The sequence below is a fragment of the Macaca thibetana genome, chromosome 16 (genome assembly GCF_024542745.1).
Source record: "Macaca thibetana thibetana isolate TM-01 chromosome 16, ASM2454274v1, whole genome shotgun sequence".
In the NCBI taxonomy this organism is placed as follows: Eukaryota; Metazoa; Chordata; class Mammalia; order Primates; family Cercopithecidae; genus Macaca; species Macaca thibetana.
In genome coordinates, this window is record NC_065593.1 from 24,120,920 (window position 1) to 24,135,204 (window position 14,285).

Genomic DNA, 14,285 nt, shown 5'->3' on the forward strand with positions numbered 1-14,285 from the left:
CGAGAGCAATTCCATTCCTTTTTCCTGAGGGTCACCGGAAGGGGTGTTGGAAGGGGGATGTTTCGAGGAAGGTGTGGCTCTCACTGGGAGACTGGCTTGATGTGCACCCCGGTTTAAAGGCGCGAGGTCCCTTTCCCCTCTGGTGCCTCTGCTCCTCCCGCTCCTTCTCCTTTGTAGTGTCTGTGTATTCTTGGGAAGGGAGACTGCTCTGAGTGGCTTGCTGGGTGGATTCCACCCCCTAGCACAGGAAATCTATACCCCTCTTCTGCAGGGGTGATGGAAGCGTTTCTCTCCCCCTACCCTTCCCCCTTCCCCATCCTCTAGTCTACTGCAATGCTGCAGAAGTCCAAGGCAGTTTCTTCATACACAGACTCATGTATACACAGAAGGGAGGGGGAGCAGGAGAGGGAAGTAATGGCGCTTCCCTTTAAAAGGTTACTCTTTTTCCTTTGGTTTTAAATCGATGACAGTACCGTTTTAATACTCTTCCCCTGAGATCTGTCCATGGGAAGTGTATCTGCTCCTGGTGTTACTGCTGGAGGATATGGCCTCTCGAGAGGGACTCCTCTTCTGTTAGAACAGTTTTGGTGTCTCTCTTTTTGAGAGATGTCTGAGTTGACATTTTTTTGTGAGCAGGTTGGGTTTTAGTTAGAATTCAATAAAATAATTTTGTACCTCCTCATCCTCATTTCCCTTTTCTTTTTCTATGACTTTTGTAGTTCATTGGCCAGGCGCGGTGGCTCACGCCTGTAATCCCAGCACTTTGGGAGGCCGAGGCGGGCGGATCACGAGGTCAGGAGATCGATACCATAACACTGTGAAAACCCGTCTCTACTAAAAATACCAAAAATTAGCCGGGCGTGGTGGCGGGCGCCTTTAGTCCCAGCTACTCGGGAGGCTGAGGCAGGAGAATCGCTTGAACCCGGGAGGCGGAGGTTGCAGTGGGGCGAGATGGTGCCACTGCACTCCAGCCTGGGCGACAGAGCGAGACTCTGTCTCAAAAAAAGAAAAAAAAATTATTAACGATTATTACATACAGACAGCCTGTCTGATGGGCATTTCTCCCTAAGCTGCGAATTTTTAGGGTTAATACTGTTTTGTATAATATTGAAATTGGAATTTTTTGAAAATGGTTGGGTTACAAACCTTTCTGCAGCTGTTGCTTTGTTCTTATTAATCTGCTTAATTATTCTGTGATCTATTTTCTGTAGTCAGTCATTTTTTCACTTCTTTTGCTACCTATCATATTTGTCTGAAAGCAGATCATCTTATCTGATTTACAGTAGTACTTGTTGGTTTTGTTCTTAGTTGAGTAGAAATAAATAAAAATTTAAACATTCTGGAAATGTGCTGCCAAGTGCTTTTTGTGACCAGAGTAGTTTTCAAGTCTCCATGTACTGATGATACATTTTTTTCTTTTTAAGTGTTTAGTAAATACTGGTGATGTGATTTTAAAATATTCCACATATGACTATTAGTAGAATTAAATTATTTTTTCCCAAAGTGAAGAAGAAGACTAAAATGTGTACAGATGAGTTGTCTTTGGTGTATTTAGTGTTTTCAGCTCTACTTAGTGACTTATTTTTAAATATTTCCAAATGCCATCTGCATTTTATGTTGTCATTAAATGTTGTCCAATAGAGCTTTTTTGGTGTGTTTGTTGCATTTTGAAACCTGTTTTAAGATAGGGATTTAAAGATGTTAGTAATAGGGCCAGGCACTAATTTAGTTTCTGTCATTTTATATCATGATTTTGATGTAGGAGACATGGTATGTTAAATAAATTTTATTTATTTTTTTCCTCAGAAGACGGAATTCTCTTTGCTTTCTTTATTGCCTTTTAATGGTCATCTCAATTCATTGAAGTGAAATAACACTATTCATTTGGGTATTTATTTCATGGGACAAAGCTGCATGTTGTTGATACGTAGAGTTTTTTCCATTATGGCAAATTATGCCAGGAAGTCTAATTCTCCGTATTATGGCTTGTTGATAATTAATTCATATATACTAGCATGTGTTGATCGAAGCATACTGCTCAGTAAAGAGTGACTGCTTTTACCTTGGAAAGTTGCAGGCAGAGAGGATTTATCAATAGAGGCTACAAAACTTAAAGGATTTACACAGGGTATAGGTTAACTATTTACTTGCTATATTTCAGCATGCTATAATTAAGGAGTACTCTTCAGGACAACTGAAAAAAAAACAAACAAAAAAAACTCTTTTTCAGAGCTGGTAGGAATGTTGCCTAAAAGTAGAAAAATATGTTCATGATCAATTAAATACATTATTAAGGAAAAATTGCCTGAGGGTTATTTCAGATGACCTCTGATGCCACTGTCAGAAAGAAAATGCTGAGAGCTGTTAGTCTGAGTTGATTCCAGATTAGTATGGCACTTCTTATGTTTCTAAATAGTTCATCTACAAAATGGCAGTGTAAATCACTTCCTGTTCTTTCACAACTGGCTCTTTCACTGGATTCTCTTTTAATGACTTAATTTTTGGCATTCTGATATCTGATTTGTTAATTTGGTTATAATTCTCATGTTTTATAGGTGGAAGAATTTCTGAGAATCAGCTGCATTTAAAGGCTTTTAATAGTCTAAGATTATCTTGACAGTAACAAAACATTGCTTCTAAACTAAAGGATAGTATTGCAAACAAATTTAAACTCTGAGAGGTTTTAAAGAAATACAGCAATGTACAGGATCAAAAATGTGAGTGCACTGAATAGAAAATAATTATTGTATTTTTTATAATGTCGATTTTGGGAGAAGTGCGGATATGGCAGGTAATTGAATGGGTAGTGATATAAAATAAGCTTTCTGTATAACAAGGTATATATATGATATTTGGGCCCATGTTACGATGCCATTTTAACAATAAGAAAACAACTCATTAGTTAACAGGATACTAGAAAGACTGGATGCTCATAACTAACCATGAGTATGATTTATTTTAATAATTTGCCAGTTCTTAGTAGACATGAATATTTAGTAAATCCAGAAGTTACCTAGGGGTCAATTGTTGGCTTTGAAATTAGAGTTGAGATTAATCTGTCTTTCATGTCTTTCACCTGGAAATAAATTCTGTGTTTTGCATTTGGCTTATTTGTATATTAAAATCACTTAATTTTTTCATTTGTATCTTTGTTTTGTTTTCAGTGGTCTTTATTATAACAACTAATTGCACTCATACTAATTTAATCTTTTATAAATGAGGAGCATTTTTGGTACATATTAGTTGAGGGCTGATGTTTGGATGAGGATCATATATGAACGAATCTCTTCAAAAAAGTATTTCTGGGCTGGGCGAAGTGACTCAGGCCTGTAATTCCAGCACTTTGGGAGGCTGAGGTGGGAGGATTGCTTGAGGCCAGGAGTTCAAGAGGAGCCCTGGCAACATAGCATGACCCTGTCTCTATAAAAAAAATTTTTTTTTAATTAACAGGGACTAGGTGTGGTGGTTTATGCCTATAATCCCAGTATGCTGGGGGCTGAGGCAGGAGGATCACTTGAGCCGAGGAGTTTGAGGCCAGCCTGGGCAACATAGTGAGACCCTGTCTCCAAAAAATAAAAAATGAAAATATTATGGGGTGTGATGGTGCATGATTGTTGTAACTGCCTGGGAGGCTGAGGTGGAAGGATTGCTTGAGCCCAGAAGATGGAGGCCGCAGTGAGTTGTGATCATGCCACTGCACTCTAGCCTGGGCGGCAGAGTGAGACTGTCTAAAAACAAAACAGAAGCCGGCGTGGTGGCTCAAGCCTGTAATTCCAGCACTTTGGGAGGCCAGGGTGGGCGGATCACCTGAGGTCAGGAGTTCAAAACCAGCCTGGCCAACATGGTGAAACCCAGTCTGTACAAAAATTAAACAAATTAGCTCTGCATGGTGGTGGGTGCCTGTAACCCCAGTTACTGGGGAGGTTGAGGCAGGAGAATCACTTGAACCCGGGAGGTGGAGATTGCAGTGAGCTGAGATTGTGCCACTGCCTGACAGTCTGGGCGATAGAACGAGACTCTATCTCAAAACAAAATGAAACAAATAAAAAAGTGTTATTTCTCTAGTAAAGTTTCGCATAAAATTGAGAAGTTCATTAAGCAGAGTACCAACATATGCTCACTTACCTTTAGGTATGTGGACTTTTTTTTTTTTTTTTAATTTGAGACAGGGTTTTTGCTGTGTCACCAGGTTGGAGTGCAATAGGGTAATCACAGCTTATTGCAGCCTCAGCCTCCTGGGTTCAAGTGCTCCTCTCACATCAGCCTCCCAAGTAGCTGGCACTACAGGTACATCAGGTACATGCCACCATGTCTGGCTAATCTTTTTTTTTTTTTTTTGTAGAGATGGGGTTTTGCCATGTTTCCCAGGCTGGTCTTGAACTCCTCAGCCTTGGCCTCCCAAAGTGCTGGGATTACAGACATGAACCAGTGCACCCAGCCTGACTTCTGTACTTATTACTAATGGCTGGATTTTAAAAATTATTCTTCAGGTTTTCCTATTATAAAATGTGAGAGGATACAACCTGTATTAGTTCATTCCATTGTATTCCATTGTTAAAGTATTTTAGTTTTTAGTAATTAAAAATTGATGTTTAATTTCATTAAAGATGTCTCTTACCTTCTAAAAATCTACATGAATTAAAAAGTTGTGTGGAGGGACTAGCAACAATTATTTTCTTTTTCTTTTTTTTCTTTTTTTTTGAGACGGAGTCTCGCTTTGTCACCCAGGCTGGAGTGCAGTGGCCTGATCTCAGCTCACTGCAAGCTCCGCCTCCTGGGTTCATGCCATTCTCCTGCTTCAGCCTCCCGAGTAGCTGGGACTACAGGCGCCTGCCACCACGCCCGGCTAATTTTTTTTATATTTTTAGTAGAGACGGGGTTTCACTGTGTTAGCTGGGATGGTCTCGATCTCCTGACCTCGTGATCCGCCCATCTCGGCCTCCCAAAGTGCTGGGATTACAGGCATGAGCCACCGCGCCGGCCGCAACAATTATTTTCAATTGGGATGTTTCTGTCATCATTTGGTAACAGTTATTTCTGTATCAGTCTATTCTATTTGTGCCAGAAGCAGACTTTTTGTTCTAAAATACAGTCTAAGGCTGTGCCTTTTTGATGACAAAATTAAGTATCCTATAAAAGTTGGAAGAGTTTTTAAAATGGTAAGTACCTGGCATGTAAATAAAGTAAATAAAAGTATAAATTAGTAAGTGCCTTGCATAATAGGTATACTACAGCCTCCTAAAAATGCCAGTGACCGTTATGCTGTAGGTTATTATTTAAATATAATGACACTTAATTACCATCTAATTTATCTTTAAAGCTGAGAAGGGGCTAATTTTTCCTTTTGATAAAATTATTCGATCAAATAGTTTTATGCAGGTTTAAAAGTAGATGAATTACTGCAACATTTAGAAAGACATTCAAAGTTTAGTTTCTGAGAAATGTTAATCAAATAATAGGATGGAACAAAACTTTCTGGTTTGCAGCTATTAATAATAAAATTGGCGCTTACTATATATTAATGTTGGCTGGGCGTGGTGGCTCACACCTGTAATCCTAGCACTTTGGGAGGCCAAGGCGGGCAGATCACGAGGTCAGGAGTTCGAGACCAGCCTGGCCAGCATGGTGAAGCCCCGTCTCTACTAAAAATACAAAAAATGAGCCGGGGATGGTGGCGCATACCTGTAGTCTCAGCTACTCAGGAGGTTGAGGCAGGAGAATTGCTTGAACTGAGCAGGCGGAGGATGCAATGAGCCAAGATCTTGCCATTGCACTCCAGCCTGGGCAACAGAGTGAGATTCCATCCCCCTCCCCCCCAAAAAAATATATATGTCACCATTTACTAGTGTAAATGTGTAACTTTTTCGGGTTTTGTTTGTTTGTGTTTTTTGAGATGGGGTCTTGCTGTGTTACCCAGGTGGGAGTGCAGTGGCACAGTCATAGCCCACAGCAACCTCTACCTCCTGGGCTTAAGCCATGAGTAGCTGAGCCTACAGGCCTGTGCCACCATGCCTGGCTTATTTTAAAGTTTCTTTCTAGAAACGGGGTCTCTATGTTGCCCAACCTGGTCTCAAACTCATGGGGGCTCAGGCAGTCCTCCCTCCTCAGCCTCCCAAAGAGCTGGGATTACAGGCATGAGCCACAGTGCCAGGCCTGTGGTAACTTATTTATCTAACTATTTATGTCTCACCTCCCTCCCCCTCGCCCTCGCCCTCCCCCTCCCCCTCCCCCTCCCCTCCCCCCCCCCCCTCCCCCCTCCCCCCACCCTTCCCCTCCCCTCCCCCCCCCTTTCCCCTCCCCTTCCCCCACCCTTCCCCTCCCCTCCCCCCACCCTTCCCCCCTCCCCCTTCCCCACCCTTCCCCTCCCCTTCCCTCCCCTCCCCTCCCCTCCCCCACCCTTCCCCTCCCCTTCCCTCCCCTCCCCTCCCCCCCCTTCCCTCCCCCTCCCCTCCCCCTCCCCCTCCCCTCCCCTCCCCCCTTCCCCCTCCTCTCCCGTCTCCCCTTCCCCTCCCCCTTCCCTCCCCTCCCCCTCCCTCCCTTCCCCTCCCCCTCCCCTCCCTCTCCCCTCCCCTCCCCCTCCCTCCCCTCCCCTACCCCCTCCCCCTACCCCCCCCCTTCCTCCCCTACCCACTCCCCTATCCCCTCCCACCCCTCCCCTACCCCTCCCCTCCCTTCCCCCTCCCTCCCCTCCCCTACCCCTCCCCTCCCTTCCCCCCTCCCCTTCCCCTCCCCCCCCCCCCCCCCTTCCCCTCCCCCCCCCCTTCCCCTCCCCTCCCCCTTCCCCTCCCCCTCCCCTTCCCCTCCCCCTCCCCCTCCCCTTGCTCTCCCCTTCCCCCCTCCCCTTCCTCCCTCCCCTTCCCCCCTCCCCTCCCCTTGAGACGAAGTTTTGCTCTTGTTGCCCAGGCTGGAGTGCAATGTCATGATCTCGCTCACTGCAACCTCCGCCTCCCAGGTTCAATCAATTCTCCTGCCTCAGCCTCCCAAGTAGCTGGAATTGCAGGTATGCGCCACCATACCCAGCTAATTTTTTGTATTTTTAGTATAGATGGGGTTTCTCCATGTGGGTCAGGCTGGTCATGAACTTGTGACCTCAGGTGATCCACCTGCCTTGGCCTCCCAAAGTGTTGGGATTACAGATATGAGCCACTGCGCCCAGCTTTTCTTTTCTTTTCTTTTTTTTGAGACGGAATTTTGCTCTTGTTGCCCAGGCTGGAGTGCAATGGCATGATCTCGGCTCACTGCAACCTCCGCCTCCCGGGTTCAAATGATTCTCCTACCTCAGCCTCTGAGAAGCTGAGATTACAGGTGTGTGCCACCACACCTGGTTGAAGTTTTTGTATTTTTTTTTTTTTTTTTTGAGATGGAGTCTCGCTCTGTCGCCCAGGCTGGAGTGCAGTGGCGCGATCTCGGCTCACTGCAAGCTCCGCCTCCCGGGTTCACGCCATTCTCCTGCCTCAGCCTCCCGAGTAGCTGGGACTACAGGCGCCCACAACCGCGCCCGGCTAATTTTTTGTATTTTTAGTAGAGACGGGGTTTCACCCTGGTTTCGATCTCCTGACCTCGTGATCCGCCCGCCTCGGCCTCCCAAAGCGCTGGGATTACAGGCGTGAGCCACCGCGCCCGGCCAAAGTTTTTGTATTTTTAGTAGAGACAGGGTTTTGCCATGTTGGCCAGCCTGGTCTTGAACTCCTAACTCCTGACCTCAGGTGATCCACCTGCCTTGGCCTCCCAAAGTGCTAGGATTACAGGCGGGTGTGAGCCACCGCACCCTTTAATGTGAAGGTAGTATATACTGGGTTGTTTAAACAGGATAATGCTTGCAAAGTACTTAACTTACTGCCTGATACATGCTAACACTCAATAAATTGTTGGCTATCACACATTTGCTGCCTAATGTAAATGTTTATTAGTACATAAAGAGAATGTTCTTTTCTTTTTTTTTTTTTTTTTTTTTGACAGGGTCTCACTCCTGTCACCCAAGCTGGAGTGCAGTGGCACGATCTTGGCTGACTCCTGCCTTGACCTCCTCCCCGGCTCAAGTGATCCACCCACCTTTGCTCCCAAGTAGCTAGGACTACAGGCAAATGCCACCGCCCAGCTAATTTTTGTAGAGATGGGATTTTGCCATGTTGCCTGGCCTGGTATCAAACTCCTGAGCTCAAATGGTTCCACCTGCCTCAGCCTCCCAAAGTGCTGGGGAGAGTCTAATATTTAAGGATGAGTTGCATTATATAATTTTGATTTGATATTGGATTTATTTTTATTTTTTTTTATTTATTTATTTGAGACGGAGCCTCTCTCTGTCGCCCAGGATGGAGCGCAGTGGCATGATCTCGGCTTACTGCAACCTCCACCTCCTCGGTTCATGCCATTCTCCTGCCTCGGCCTCCCAAGTAGCTGGGACTACAGGCACCTGCCACCATGCCTGGCTAATTTTTTTGTATTTTTAGTAGAGACGGGGTTTCACCGTGTTAGCCAGGATGATCTCGATCTCCTGACTTTGTGATCTGCCTGCCTCGGCCTCCCAAAGTGCATGAGCCCAAAGGCCTGAGCCACTGCGCCCGGAGATATTTATGTATTTGGAGTCTGACATATATTTTTGAAAGAAATAGTTAGAATATCAATGTAGCTTAGTAACTTTTTGCACCTATAATGAACTACTATGTAGTACTTAATGGGATTTTTTTTCTATCTTTGGGATAGATTCTCACTCTGTCACTCAGGTTGGAGTGCAGTGGTGAAATCAAAGTTCACTACAACCTCAATCTTCTGGACTTAGTGATCCTCTCACCTCAGCCACCTCAGCAGCTAGGACTACAGGCGTATACCGCCACACCTGGCTAATTTTTTTTTATTTTTAGTACAGACGAGGTCTCACTATGTTGCCCAGGTTGGTCTTAATCTTCTGAGCTTAAGTGATCCTTCTGCCTTGGTCTCCCAAAGTGGTGAGATATAGACAGGAGCCACTGTGCCCATCTCTGATGGGAGTTTTTAATTTATCACAGGTTTTCTTTTTCCTTTGTTGGATATAAAGCTTGTCTTAAGAAATGACGTTTCAGGCTGAGTGTGGTGGCTCAGGCCTGTAATCCCAGCACTTTGGGAGGCTGAGGCGGGTGGATTGCTTGAGGTCAGGAGTTCGAGACCATCCTGACCAATGTGATGAAACCCCATCTCTACTAAAAACACAGAAATTAGCTGGGTGTAGTAGCAGGCGCCTGTAATCCCAGCTACTTGGGAGGCTAAGGCAGGAGAATCACTTGAACCAGGCGGAGGTTGCAGTGAGGCGAGATCATGCCATTGCACTCCAGCCTGGGAGACAAAAGCAAAACTCCGTCTCAAAAAAAAACAAAAAAACAAAAAACAACATTTCTTTTCCAGTACTTAATTTGTTTATTTAAGAAAAATTTGGTATCCCTCTTCTACCTTCTTTTTTTACCATCCCTGGCTTTGAAGGGATTCAGAGTACCCATGTTCTTCTAAGTGGTTTTATTTAGGTATCTTTTGTAGGTGTGTCCTTACCTTGAAAGTGCCTTACGTTCCAAAATGTATTAATTCAACAAACTTTAAGTGATTATTTTGTGCCAGATAAGACAGCATATCAGCCCTGGGAGAATTCCACCTTCTGAATAGTTTTCTCAAGCTAGATATTCATAGGAAGACAAGGACTTTCCTATTATTTTTAGTTCCTCTAAGCCAGTGCTTTCAAACTTTCGTTTGTGGTCCATTAATGGCTTGTAAATTCAATTTAGTGAGTCACAATAACAATTCTAAAAAGTGATGGGGAGTGTTAGTATGGTGCATAAAGTAAGGGTAAACATTATTATGGGAAACTTTTGTTTGCCTCTTTTTTTTTTGATGCCAGGGTCTTGCTCTGTTGCCCAGGCTGGAATGCAGTGGTGTGATCATAGCTCACTGCGGCCTCTACTTCCTGGCTCAAAGGATCCTCCCACCTCAGCCTCCTAAGTAACTGGGACTACAGGTGTGCACCACCACACCTGGTTAATTTTTGAAAAAATTTTTTTGTATAGACAGGGTCTTGCTATGTTGTCCAGCATGGTCTCAAATTCCTGAGCTTAAGTGATCCTCTTGCCTTGGCCTCCCAAAGTGCTTGGATTACAGGTGTAAGCTACTGCGCTCAGCAGTTTGCCACATTTTTATATGTTCTGGGTACCTGGTTACACTGTTATAACAGTGGGAGGCCACTGTTTGGCCTCCCAAAGTGCTGGAATTATAAGCGTGAGCCACTGTGCCTGGCCTAAAATTTTTTTACCTCATCCCTTTTACTTCTAATCTTCTGTCTCTGAAGTATGCTTGTTTCAATTTTTGCTTTTTCCTTTTTCTTTCAACAACTCTTCTTCAATCTCTATTGATTCATCTGTAGTCCATTTAGTGGTCATATTGGGTATATTTACCTTTCCTGGGTTTCAAAGCTTGGGAGATAGCAAGGACTTTGCCTAAAAGATCCTGGGCAGGGTACCAGTAGTTTTGGGTAATCATGGTAACTTCTGAGGTTTTTGTATTAAGGAACATGTGTTATCAGATATCTAATGTCACACCCTATGTGTGAGTGCAGTTTCTCATGAATTGCAGAATTTTAAAAAAAGAAGACTTTTTATTTTTTATCTGTTTATTTTTTTAAGACGATCTCACTCCCCTTCCCTATGCTAGAGTCCAGTGGCACAATCATGGCTCACTGCAACCTCGACTTCCTGGGCTGGTGACCTTTCACCTCAGCCTGCCAAGTAGCTGGGACTGCAGGCATGCGCCACCATACCTGACTAATTTTGTTGTATTTTTTGTAGTGATGAGGTTTTGTGACATTGCCAATGCTGGTCTCGAACTCCTGAGCTCAAGCAGTCTGCCTGCCTCAGCCTCCCAAAGTGCTGGGATTATAGGTGTGAGCCACCGTGCCTGGCTGAAAACTCTTTATTTGGAGGATATTAAGAAAATATCTTTTATTTTAATTTTATTTAGAGACATATATAGATTTAATTGAATTGAAATATGTCTGTTCATAAAATTACTATGTGACTAATTAAGTATATAAAGCGTACTTAAAAAGTACCAGGCCGCGCGTGATGGCTCACGTCTGTAATCATAGCACTTTGGGAGGCCGAGGTGGGTGGATCACATGAGGTCAGGAGTTCAAAACCAGCCTGGCCAACATGCTGAAACCCTGTCTCTACTAAAAATACAAAAAAATTAGGCCCGGCACGGTGGCTTACGCCTGTAATCCTAGAATGGAGGCCGAGGTGGGCAGATCACAAGGTCAAGAGATCAAGACAGAGTGAGACTTATTCTCAAAAAAAAAAAAAAATTAGCTGTGCGTGGTGGCAGGCAGGCACCTGCAATCCCAGCTACTAGGGAGGCTGAGGCAAGAGAATCGCTTGAACCTGGAAGGTGGAGGTTGCAGTGAGCTGAGATCATGCCATTGTACTCTAGCCTGGGTGGCAGGGCAAGATTCTGTCTCAAAAAAAAAAAAAAAAAAAAAAAAAAATCAACGTGCTGCAATGTGTTACATCTAACCATTATATTTATGTTTTAGTTGATGTTTTTAATTCACTCATGATAGTAGTTATAAACTTCTAGTTTGTATTTTGGATTGATTTGTTACAATTTATTCCCATGAGACTGAGAAAGAGGTTTCAGAAAAAGTTGATGAACAGCATTACTAAACAAGGTCAAGGTTTTTCCGTTTTTAGACTTGGGGAATTTAGTGTTACTGAAAATTGGAAAAGCTTTGTCTCTTTGCCAAAAGCATCCATATCCTTGACTGTACTTGGTGAGGAAACTTTGTTCTTCATTGTTGTACAGAAACTTTGTATGGTATATGTTGTTTTATTTAATATATAGTATTTAAGTAATCTCCTACTGCTTAAATGGTAGATGATGATGGTGTTTTATAGGGCTCATTACATGATAGGAGTATGGTATTTCAGTTGGTTTTATTTACTAGAATAGAGTTCTGAGTCCCAGAGGAGCAATATAATGTGCTCACTTTCAGATTGTTTTTTGTTTTTTGTGTTTCTTTTGAGACAGGGTCTTGCTGTGTCTCCCAGGCTGGAGTGTAGTGGCACAATCACAGCTCAATGTAGCCCTGACCTCCTGCACCGAAGCAGTCCTCATATCTCAGCCTCCCAAAGTGCTGGGATTACAGGTGTGAGTCACCATGCCTGGCCTAGATTATTTACTTTGACATGTAGTTATTAGAGATAATGACTTTTTAATTCTCTAGAAAAGAACAAATAATTTGAAAATGGAGTAATTAAAAGATCATTTTATCTTCAGTTTAGGTAGTGACAAAGTATTTTTGTGTTTTATGTATGAATGTCTAGTTCTGTAAAATAATGCCATTAATCTTTAATCAAGAATGAAAAAGTTGGCTGGGCATGTAAAAAATAAAACAGTGTTGAGATATCAAATATTTCTCTGTGTGTGGGAGGGAGATTTTTTTGTTTTGTTTTGTTTTTGAGACAGGGTCCTACTCTTGTAAGAACCTGTTGTAAGACTCCAGACTGGAGTGCAGTGGTAGGATCACAGCTCACTGCATCCTTGATCTCCTGGGCTCAGGTGATCCTCCTGCCTCAGCCCCACAAGTAGCCACAGGCCTGTGCTACCACACCCAGCTAATTTTTTGTATTTTTAGTAGAGACAGGGCTTCACCATGTTGCCCAGGCTGGTCTTGGATTGCTGGACTCAAGTGATCCACCCAGCTCAATCTTCCAACGTGCCAGGATTACAGGCATGAGCCACCACACCTGGCCTGAAATATTTGCTAAAATAAGTAAAATAATTATGATATAAAAACTTTCGGCTGGGTATGGTATCTTCTGCCTGTAATCCCAGCACTTTGGGAGGCTGAGACAAGGGGATCGCTTGAGCCCAGGGATTCAAGATCAGCCTGGGCAACATAGTAAGGCCTCATCTCTACTAAAAATAAAAAATTAGCCAAGTATGGTGGCATGTGCCTGTGGTCCCAGCTACTCAGGACGCTGAGGCAGGAGGATTGCTGGAACCTAGAAGGATGGAGTTGCAATGAGCCATGATAGTGCTACTGCATTCCAGCTTGGGCAACAGTGAGACCTTGTGTCTAATTTTTTGACAATATGTTAAAGTACACTACCATTCTGTATTTTAACATAAATTTTATTAAAGTTAGGTGAAATGATAGCCTGGATTTTAGTATCCATTATTTTACTCAATTTTATTCAAATGGCACTCTGAGATGTGTTCAAAAAAATTTTGAAACAGCGTCCTTTTTTTTGAGATGGAGTTTCGCTCTTGTTGCCCAGGCTGGAGTGCAATGGCATGATCTTGGCTCTCTACAAACTCCATCTCCCAGGTTCAAGCGATTCTCCTGCCTCAGCCTCCCAAGTAGCTGAGATTACGGGCATGTGCCACCAGGCCCAGCTTATTTGTGTGTGTGTGTGTGTGTGTGTGTGTGTGTGTGTGTGTGTGTATGTATGTTTAGTAGATACGGGGTTTCACCATGTTGGTCAGGCTGGTCTCAAACTCGTGACCTCAGGTGATACACCCGCCTTGGCCTGTGTATTACACAGTGCTGGGATTACAGAGTGCTGGGATTACAGGCATGAGCCACCATGCCCTGACAAAACAGTGTCCTTTTAAAAATCCTTTTGGAACACAGTCATTAAGCCAGTTGGTTTACTCATGCTGCAGTAAATTTGGAAATCAATTTCAATTTAATGCTCTTTTGAGATACTCACATAGTTATAATTTGTAATTTGTTGGTATGTACTATGCACCAAGTCAGAATAGTGATTGATGGAATTTGCTTTTAAAGACCACAAGTTTAGGCCAGGCATGGTGGCTCATGCCTGTAAGCCCAGCATTTTGGGAGGCTGAGGTGGGTAGATCACCTGAGGTCAGGAGTTTGAGACCAGCCTGGCCAACATGGCGAAACCCCGTCTCTACTAAAAATGCAAAAATTAGCTGGGTGTGGTGGCTCTCACCTGTAATCCCAGCCATTCAGGAGGCGGAGGTAGGAGAATTGCTTGAACCTGGGAGGCGGAGTTTGCAGTGAGCCTAGATCGAACCTTTGTACTCCAGACTGGGAGACAGAGCGAGACTCCATCTCAGAAAAAAAAAAGACCACCAGTAAGTGTAGCCAGTAAGTTATGTAGCTTTCATATCAAAGTAAGATTCAGCAATGACACACGTATTTTTGTATTTTTTGAGTGCAGCATTCTAGGCAGTGTGGTTATTAAAATAGGTTCAGTAATGACACATCTGTATTTATTAATAATTTTTTTGATGTGTTATTT

At 43.5% G+C, this 14,285-nt stretch overlaps 2 protein-coding genes across 5 annotated transcripts in view; both read left to right on the plus strand.

Annotated features, from left to right (window-relative positions):
* The window catches only part of TP53I13 (tumor protein p53 inducible protein 13), a 343,577-nt gene that overhangs the window by 157,717 nt on the left and 171,575 nt on the right, over positions 1 to 14,285 (plus strand). The gene's annotated exons all lie outside the window — the stretch shown is intronic.
* Positions 1 to 14,285, plus strand: part of TAOK1 (TAO kinase 1) — a 164,494-nt gene that overhangs the window by 864 nt on the left and 149,345 nt on the right. Inside the window, exon 1 of one of the 4 annotated variants that reach the window (XM_050763309.1) lies at positions 11,553 to 12,157. The exons of the other annotated variants lie outside the window; for them this stretch is intronic. The gene's annotated coding sequence lies outside the window, so the exon portion shown is untranslated. Of the gene's footprint in view, positions 1 to 11,552; positions 12,158 to 14,285 lie in introns of those variants that run through there. 4 annotated transcript variants of the gene reach the window in all.